This window comes from Ovis aries, chromosome 5, assembly GCF_016772045.2.
Source record: "Ovis aries strain OAR_USU_Benz2616 breed Rambouillet chromosome 5, ARS-UI_Ramb_v3.0, whole genome shotgun sequence".
Lineage (NCBI taxonomy): Eukaryota > Metazoa > Chordata > Mammalia > Artiodactyla > Bovidae > Ovis > Ovis aries.
Window position 1 is genome coordinate 22,738,617 of NC_056058.1, and position 9,184 is coordinate 22,747,800.

Genomic DNA, 9,184 nt, shown 5'->3' on the forward strand with positions numbered 1-9,184 from the left:
ATGCTGAGAGGGATTGGGGGCAGGAGGAGAAGGGGACAACCGAGCATGAGATGGCTGGATGGCATCACGGACTCGATGGACGTGAGTCTGAGTGAACTCCGGGAGTTGGTGATGGACAGGGAGGCCTGGCGTGCTGCGATTCATGGGGTCGCAAAGAGTCGGACACGACTGAGCGACTGAACTGAACTGAACTGAGCTGAGCTCAAAGAAATCACTAGAAATCACTGGGAAGAAATGCACCACTGTATCATGACTTTGCCCAAAGTTTTTATGTGGTTAAATTTACTGTTTCCTAGCATTCCCTAAACTGATGCAGTGTCTAATTCAATCTCTTCAAAAAGGAGCATTTCTGAATGGCTAAACTTAAACTAGCAGGAATTATGGATAAGTCTCACTTTTGAATTCTTGGATGAATTAGAAATTCCCTCATGAATAGACAAGAGCCTTAAGGTATGGCAATTTCAAAATTGTACCCTCAGAACCCTCTGACCTGTAGAACATACACATTCATACAAATCAATGTTGAAAAGTTAAATCTGCAGAGAGGAGGATGGCTGAGACAGAACACAAGAAGAAAGAAAAATGAGTTCTGCTAGCCCAGTTTTAGTCAGATTTTTGACTATTTACAATAGAGGGAAGTAAGATCACAAAGCACCACCAAATACCAACAATTAGGTCTGCAAAACTCTCCTCGCAGAGCCTCAGAGCTTTACTGAAGTCACTCGTGTCCTCTCCCCACATCCCCTCCCCATGACTGCCTCATCCAGGCCTCACTGCTTCCACAGGGCAGAGGGGAGCACAGAATCCAAATATTCCAATTACGCATTTATACAGAACTCAGACAAGCAGTGTAAAATCCTCTTAGGAATATGTGTCAAATACTTTACACTTCTTACTGCTAAAGAGAGTAGGCACACCAATTACAAATGATTTTCTGATTTATAAATTTGCATTTTGCTAAAACAGTAATGAGCCCGCATTTTTCATACCTCCAATCAGCTTTTCTGTGAGGCCACCAGCTCTTTGAGCTTTGGTTACCACATAAACAACATCCCCTCAAAGCTCTGAGGGAGAATCAACAGCTTTGATCTGGCCTCGTTAGGAAGACATGAAAGCCCGCTGAACAGATCACTGGCGAGGAGATGAATCTGCATTTTGGTATCTCATCCATAAAGGAAATTGGATGAGTTCATTTCCAAGGTTGCATGTACTGAAAACTTTTTAATTTCTAATTAAGCATTCACTATTTCTCAGTGTATTTCACCATCTAGGTTTATAATAGTCACATGAAAAAATGCATGCCTTTCCACAAACAAGAACAGAGAGCCAGGGGGAAAATAGTTAGAAACCTGTTATTAAAACATACTCTGAAAGCAATGTTGAAAATGCTGGATCTCCTTTCACTTGAGCAGTTTTCTTCAAATGGTATCTAGATTACATGACCCATTTTTATAAAATGAAAGCTGGGATACCATCATAATTTCAGCCCCACAAGAGCAGGGACTTCATTTTTCTGTAAATGAAGACTTACATGGAAGATGAATAATAAACATGAAGAGATGAGCGGCACTGGATGAAGCCGTTAAGAGCCTTATTCCCACATCATACCCCAAGGGGGCGCCATACAGCTTCCAATGCAGGTGTTTGCTGACTGGGCTCTAAGCGTTCTTGCCCTGAGGCATAGATGTTTTCAGTCCTCCGAGCAGCCAAGGATTTCAGTATGTTGCCTCTGCTGATTTTATTGGTTTAACCTGAAGTACTTTAGAAATGTTAGTTTTTCCCTGCACTGTGATAGGAAGATTGAAAACCACTTAGCACATAACAAACTAGCCAATTAAACTTGAGTAACAGCCGTGGCCTGTTGCCGCTGACAGAACCTTAGCATGGACCTTAGAGTACAGGTGACTGTAGGACCGCCCACCTGAATTTGCCAGCCAGCCTGCCCCACAGGGCCGAATAAACTGAACTGCTCAATTCAATTGCTTACTTTTCCCAGGGAAATTAAAAAAAAAAAACAAAACAAGAAACCCTTAATTTTCACAGAACATCATTTGGCTTATTGGAGTACTTCTGGTTCTTTTTGATAAGCCTTGTCATCTGCATAAGAAAAGGCAGCTACTTTTCTACTTTGTGACTGGAAAGCATGCAACTAGTTCATTAAGGGGGGTGCGGGTGGAAACACCGTAATTTGGATAGAAGTAATAGAAACTGGAGACAAGGTCTTGATATACACCACTTGAGCTGGGTATCTTTCATCAGAAGACCTGCCCTGTCAGATCAGACTTTCAGAAGTTTCAGATTAGTCTATTCAGAGTTGAGACTGTGCTAAGCACTTTATAAACATGATATGAAGTTCTCATAAGTAAAATATATATATATATATATATGTTAGACACTGGAAAAACTGGAGTTCACAGGACGAAGTGACAAAATTCGATTTATTCCAGGTGACCTCTAAGTCCTAACAGATAAGACACCTGGTTGGTTGCTCCATTCCAGTCGCTTACTGTGGGCCTCTCACTAAACGCGCACACACATACCCCTCCCCATCAGAATTCTGAGCTCTGTGAAAGGACAGTAAATGTAGATGCAAGGTCCCCAGATGACTTTGCTGTGTAGACTGAAGACCAAAGTGAAGAGCTGCCTGTTTACCAACTAGGGCAGACTAATCCTTAAGTCCATTGCTTCAAGCATTCGTGCGTGTTCAGATGCTCAATCACGACCAATCCTGCATGACCTCATGGACTGTAGCCCGCCAAGCTCCTCTGTCCATGGGATTTCCCAGGCTAGGAATACTGGAGTGAGTTATTATTTCCTCTCCCAGAGGATCTTCCGACCCAGAGATCAAACCCACGTCTCTCGAGTCTCCTGCATCGCAGGTGGATTCTTTACCAAGAGTGGCAGCCTAGTATCAATAATCAGAATCAGACCTAGTTATAACAGCTAACAGTTTCGGAAGCAGGCAAAATTCTCCCACTTCCATTTTCAATATTATCATCAGATGACTCCATACAATGTATTGGGTGAAGACAGTTTCCTAGAATTTCAAAATTAAAAACAAACTGAATGACAGGAGTTATTTTTCCCCCACTCTGGTGGCATATTAGATTCACTTTGAGACAATTTTTAAAAATACTGATTCTAGGATTTTAATCAGATCAGTTAAATCAGAATTTCCAATGACAGGCCTGAATATCAGTATCTTCATAAACTTCCCTGATGATTTTAATGTGGAGCTCTGATTTAAGAACCCCTGTCCTTAAGGCTTTAGAGTGAAGTTCAGCCTGTCATCTATTAGGCAATGCTCCTCTAACTTTAACCTGCACAGAACCACCTGGGAATTCTGGTAAATCACAGATTACATTCTGGTAGTACCAGCATGAGACTTGAGAGACTCTATTTCTCATACATATGACGGTGATGATTTGAGGGGCTCATTGAGTAGCGAAGTCTTAGAGCACTTGGTCCTCAAACTTGGCTGCACACGTACCAGGCCTACCTGTCCCATTTCATTTACTTGTATTGCCTACCTCATCCCATGGGCAATCAGGTTTGAGCACTCTGGGTTATGAAATGCCTACTGCTCACTGACTCCAGGTCACCTGGAACAACTAGCAACACCCCAGCAGAGTTGTCTTTAATCAATACATAAAACAAGTAACTGGCCTACTCAATTGCGCTGGTGTATTGTGAGCTGTCCTTCCCCATGGCTGGTATTTAGGAATATTCAAAGCCACAAAGTTAGTGGGAGAGCCTATTAAAACAGGGTTCATTCATTCTAACTTCCAGCTGCAGATTCTTAATCTATCAGTGTAAGGATAATAAGAATAACCTGACAAGGTTATGAGATTTGTTAAGTCACAACATCTGTCCAAGTACCTGGCTTTTATTGGGCTTCCCTGGTAGCTCAGTTGGTAAAGAATCCACCCGCAATGCAGGAGACCTGGGTTCGATTCCTGGGTTGGGATAGGCTCCCCTGGAGAAGGGAAAGGCTACCCACTACAGTATGTTGGCTTGAAGAATTCCATGACTATATAGTCCATGGGGTCCCAAAGAGTTGGACATGACTGAGTGACTGTTACTTCACTTTTCAAGCTGCTGTTCCCACCCATTTTGTACCTATGCCCTTCACAGGTGTTGGGCATGCCCAGTGCAAAGTTGGGCAGCTCTTTTTAGACGACTAAGCTCCTTCAAGGGACAATGAAGCTTGGAGTAAAATGCCCTAACTTGTTAAAGGCCAGAAAATATTACAAATATTAAACCAAACTGTTATATCATGACATATTACAATGCAATTATATCTTTTGGACTTCCCTGGTGGCTCAGTGGTAAAGAGAGAATGCAGGAGACACGGATTTGATCCCTGGTCCAAGAAGATCCCCTGGAGAAGGAAATGGCAACCCATTCCAGTATTCTTGCCTGGGAAATCCCATGGACAGAGGGGCCTGGCAGGCTACAGTCCGTGAGGTTGCAAAGAGTCGGACACGACTTAGTGACTGAGCAACAACAACTTTATCTATTAAACCAAACCAACCAACCCAAAGCCAAAGAAACAAATCGTACCAGAAAGAATGAAAATAAAAAGGCTCGAGGCTCTGGACTTAAATCCCATCTGGGGAGAATTAGTCTTCCAGCATTCCCTAATTGTGTTCAGGACTTCATCTTTGTACTAACCACCCTGTGTGGCCTGTTTAGTCTCTCACTAGACTGCATTCCTTCAGAACAACAGCTCTGTCTTCTTGGGACATTCCCCTACAGGGAGGCTTTCACAGGGTAGGTATTCAATAAAGCTGTACCAAAAGAACACATAAACCCATATGGACTCACTCCAGAAAACTCTTGATGGCCACGGTTTGCTTGCATTCTATTTCTTATGTGTTAAAATACTTCAAAACCTATTTGGCTGGTCAATCAGTGACAGAAAAAGGTTTCACCAGATGATGTTAATATAAATAAACCCTATGCACCAGAACATCTTTCCACATTCCAAGTAGCCAAAAACTCAGTTGTACAGAGTTTTGTGTACAATTTACATTTTAACAGTGATTGTATGATTAATTTTTCCAGAACTATTTTGCTATTTTGCAAGTTAAGGTGGATTCAAATCATTTAACATCATCCCAAGAATCACTTATAACTTTAGTAGCTCTTCCAATAGAGTAGAATTTTTCAAGGGGTCAAGAGTAGATGCTTAACCTATTTTTGAGAAGTTTCAACCATCCAAGCTGATCTTAATACTCTTCAGCAAAATTTATGAATTCACAGAATCTACTCCAATATCTAAAATAAAAATCTATGAAGTGTTTCACAAAACTGAGCGACAAGCTCTCATTCATTTGTTCTTTTAAAAAAAAATTCTCAACCAATGCATTCAATCTAAAGTCTCTAAGCTGGTCCAGACATCCCATAAAGATATATATGTATTTTTTTAATGAATGCCCTTATGCCTTATTACAATCACTGGATTTCTCTTTTATGTTTGTCAAAGAAAGAGAAACGAGGTTAACATTTATTGGTCATGCCTTTATAACTGTGTTTGCATTTTCTAAGATGTGTCCTTTGAAATTATAAAGGGCATCCTTGACTGAACCAATACAATGATTCATCTTCTCTCCTAAGAATCCATTTAACACTTGAGGGCAATCAACCATACTGTGTTTCTGTGGCTTGTATTTGTAAAACTTCTGAGGCTCCTTTCGGCAACCTGGTCAGTCTTATTTTAAATGAAGGTTTCCAGGAAAGTACATCTAGATATGATGAAAGGGTAGATGTTTTTGGTTATCTCATCCAACTCCATTTCCCATACAGGAGAACCTAGAGTTGTCTCAGAAAGGCTTGTGGAAGGCTGCCACAGAGAGTGAAGACAAGGACCAGAGCCCCATCCCGCCATCCTCTCCATTAAATCCATCACACCTGTCTACTGGGAGGTACGCCCTCCTTGGAGCGCTTGCACTCCTTCAGGTCTGGCTGGCCGTACCACATCTTCAAGGCACCCAGACTACTTCTCAGCCTTGTTTGTGCAGCCAGTAACCTCGAGTAATGAGGCTTAACAGCTCTTTTTGGACAAAGAGCAGGCTTGCTTACTGTCTGCTATAAAAGTTCAGTGTAAATCCACGAGTGCATGGAATTCATCTGGCACCTCCTGCATCACCTCGGGGGACTGAGGCGCAGAGAGAACCAAAGCGAGTATGCTACTGATCACACTGCTCTGTCTCTGAGCCAGGAATGCCATGTCTTCTGCCAGCACCCGTGAAATACGAGCAGCTTATTTACCAGCTTTTAAGAAATGTACAATCAAATCCCAAGCCTGACACTAATTTCAGCTTGAAAATTCAAGTTTACAGTTATTATAGCAAATGATTTAATTAGATTTATTCAGAACAGCTGAGATTAGTCAATATAGAAAGAAAATAAGGGTGACAGTATATATGCATTCCCATTCCTCTAAAAAGTTTTATGCTAATTTTGGCCCTAATCATGTCACCAAAGACTTTTTTCTCAAAGCTAACTAAAATATTCAGGTATTTACGAGGAAGATTTAGTTTTAGCTACGTACAGTCATTTTGTAAGTAAAATATGCAGAAAGTAGTATGTCAAAGTAATATTCACCACAGATACATTAAGCTTCTATTTATATCTGAAAAATCTGAATATAGAGGTTGAGCGAGTTGACAAAATTTCTAAGAAAATTACTTTTTTGAATGCACAGCTAAATCAATTTAGTTAATATTTAAAAGAAGATTAAAGAGAGCAAGATGGTTGGCATACAATGGAACTCTTTCTCTTTCTCAATGAACTCTCTAAAGAAGTAAATATTTTAAAATATTTAGTTTTCACAGAAGCTATTTATAGCATAGATAAATTTGTCTATATACATTAAAACAACAACATCAACAACTTGGGAATAAAGAATTCCCATTTGGCACCCATGCTTCCTGCATCACCATGACTTGCTCAGAGAGGCTTCTCTAGCCTGACACCTGGCTCTCAAGACAAGAGGGAATACAGTGAAGTAGTTAGGACACTTGAAGCGGTTTCTAAATTCCAGGCTAAAATCTGCATTTTAAAGTCTCAGCCTTCTCACTTCCAACCAAACTGAATGACTTTGGGCAAGTTACTTATTCAGTTAGTTCTTCAGTTACATCATTGGGCTGTTAATGAGGAATGAGGTAACAGATATTGAAGACGTAGGTACCTGGCACATTTCCTAGTATGATGGACACTCAAATGTTAAATGTGATTCACTTTAAAAATCTGAAGTATAGAATGTAGACCCTTACCCATGGTGTAGTTCATCCAATCTCTTCATCATAAACATAAGACACTTGCCCCAAGTGTTAAAGGTTTTAAGAATGAAGCTGGGTCTGCCATTTCAAAGCTTTCCATTATACAACATACTATTATGTAAATACCCAAATACATGTGTTTATGCCTTTATGCTTTAAATGCATTCTCCAGTATTTAAAGGAAATCCTCCATTCTTCTCTTTCCTGCCAACATGCCCAACCTTTTTTAATATGGAAAGAAAGATATATGATAGACACACACAGAGAACGTTACATCTAAACCATGCTGTCTATCTGCAGGAATGAATTATTGACATCCAATATGGACCTCATGGGACAAAGAATATTTAAGTTTTGCCAAATTCCCCCAAAGCAAAAAAGCACTTACTGTATATGAACAGTATAACCAAAAAGATGCTAACTTTGAGTAACAGCTAATAGTTTACACCTTCTTTGTATGTTTCTGTATTCTTTCCAAGGTCTTAATTTCTTGGAAAAATCCCCACATTTCCAACACTTACAAAGCATTCCACATTTTTAGTTGGGGCTGCCAAACAGGCTATTTTGTGAAAGCACAATATGCATTTTCCAGAAGCCCAATTCAAAGCCACATGTATCCAAAATACATTAACAATGAGTATCTGTGTATTAACCATAGGTTCTGAGACACATCACTTTTCATTTCTTCCATTTACTGTCTCAAGTGGGAGGAACAATGTAACAAGAAAACAGCTGCGAAAACAATGAACAAATCTGAAGCCAAGGGACTTTTACAGTTGAGCAGTGAAATATACTGTGCAACCAACAATTATATCAAGAAATGAAGCTTCATATATGACAGGTATGCTCTAAGAAATATGCACTATTTTCTGCAATGAAAAATACAAAAAGCTAACCATACAATGGAAAATGCTATATAATTAACACAATGGACATACACTTTCCCTTCTACCCCACTATTCTGGAAACAAACTAATAGAAGCTAATGGGAACGTAGAGATTTATATTTATTCTCTTGAAATTCCCACTTGGATCCTTCCTCTTTTTCCTTCCTATAAACATGATTGCAAATCAAACAAACACACACACACACAAAAACAAGTATATTAGTTTTCTACTGCTGGATAACAAATTATGCCTAATTTAGCAGCTTAAAACAAGAGAAGCTTTTTAACTCACATTTCTGTAGAAGTCCTGGCACAGCCTGGGAGCCATCTCTGAGACTCAGAGTCTCACTAGGCAGAAATCAAGATGGTAGGGGTCTTGCCTGCATTCTTACTTGGGGTCTGAGGAAAACCTTGCTTGCAAATTCACTCAGGTTGTTTGCTAAACTGGGTTCCTTGTGCTTGTACAACAGAGGTCCCCATTTCCTTGCTGGTCTCCCCAGTCCTTGGCTTTGTAATCAGCAATAGAGAATCTCCTTCCACTGGGACCCCTCTCACATGCTGAATCACTTTTGCCAGGAACAGTCCAGCCCCTTTTACAAGCTCACCTGATTCAATCAAGAACACAAAGGCAGTCTCCCTATGTTAAGGTGAACTGATGTGAAACCTTAATTACTTGAGCAAGCTTTTTATAGCTGAACAGAGATTAATTAGTATTCACCTGTCAGGGAGAAGGTGTATATACAACCAGAGTGGGAACCTTGGGGTTCAGTTCAAAATTCTGTTTCCTACAACATGCAAATCAGGACAATAATAATCTCTTCAGTAGGAATTAACAGGTTATTTTACTTGAACAACATTTGGGACTTTAATGTCTTCTAAAAGTCAATTTTTGTTAAGATGTCTGCTATTTAAGCTTAAAAGATAAAGAAAAGCAATAAGAATTCTAAAAGCCAATTGCAATTATTTTATAAATCCATTTCCATCATATCAAAGTAATTGATATAGCTAATC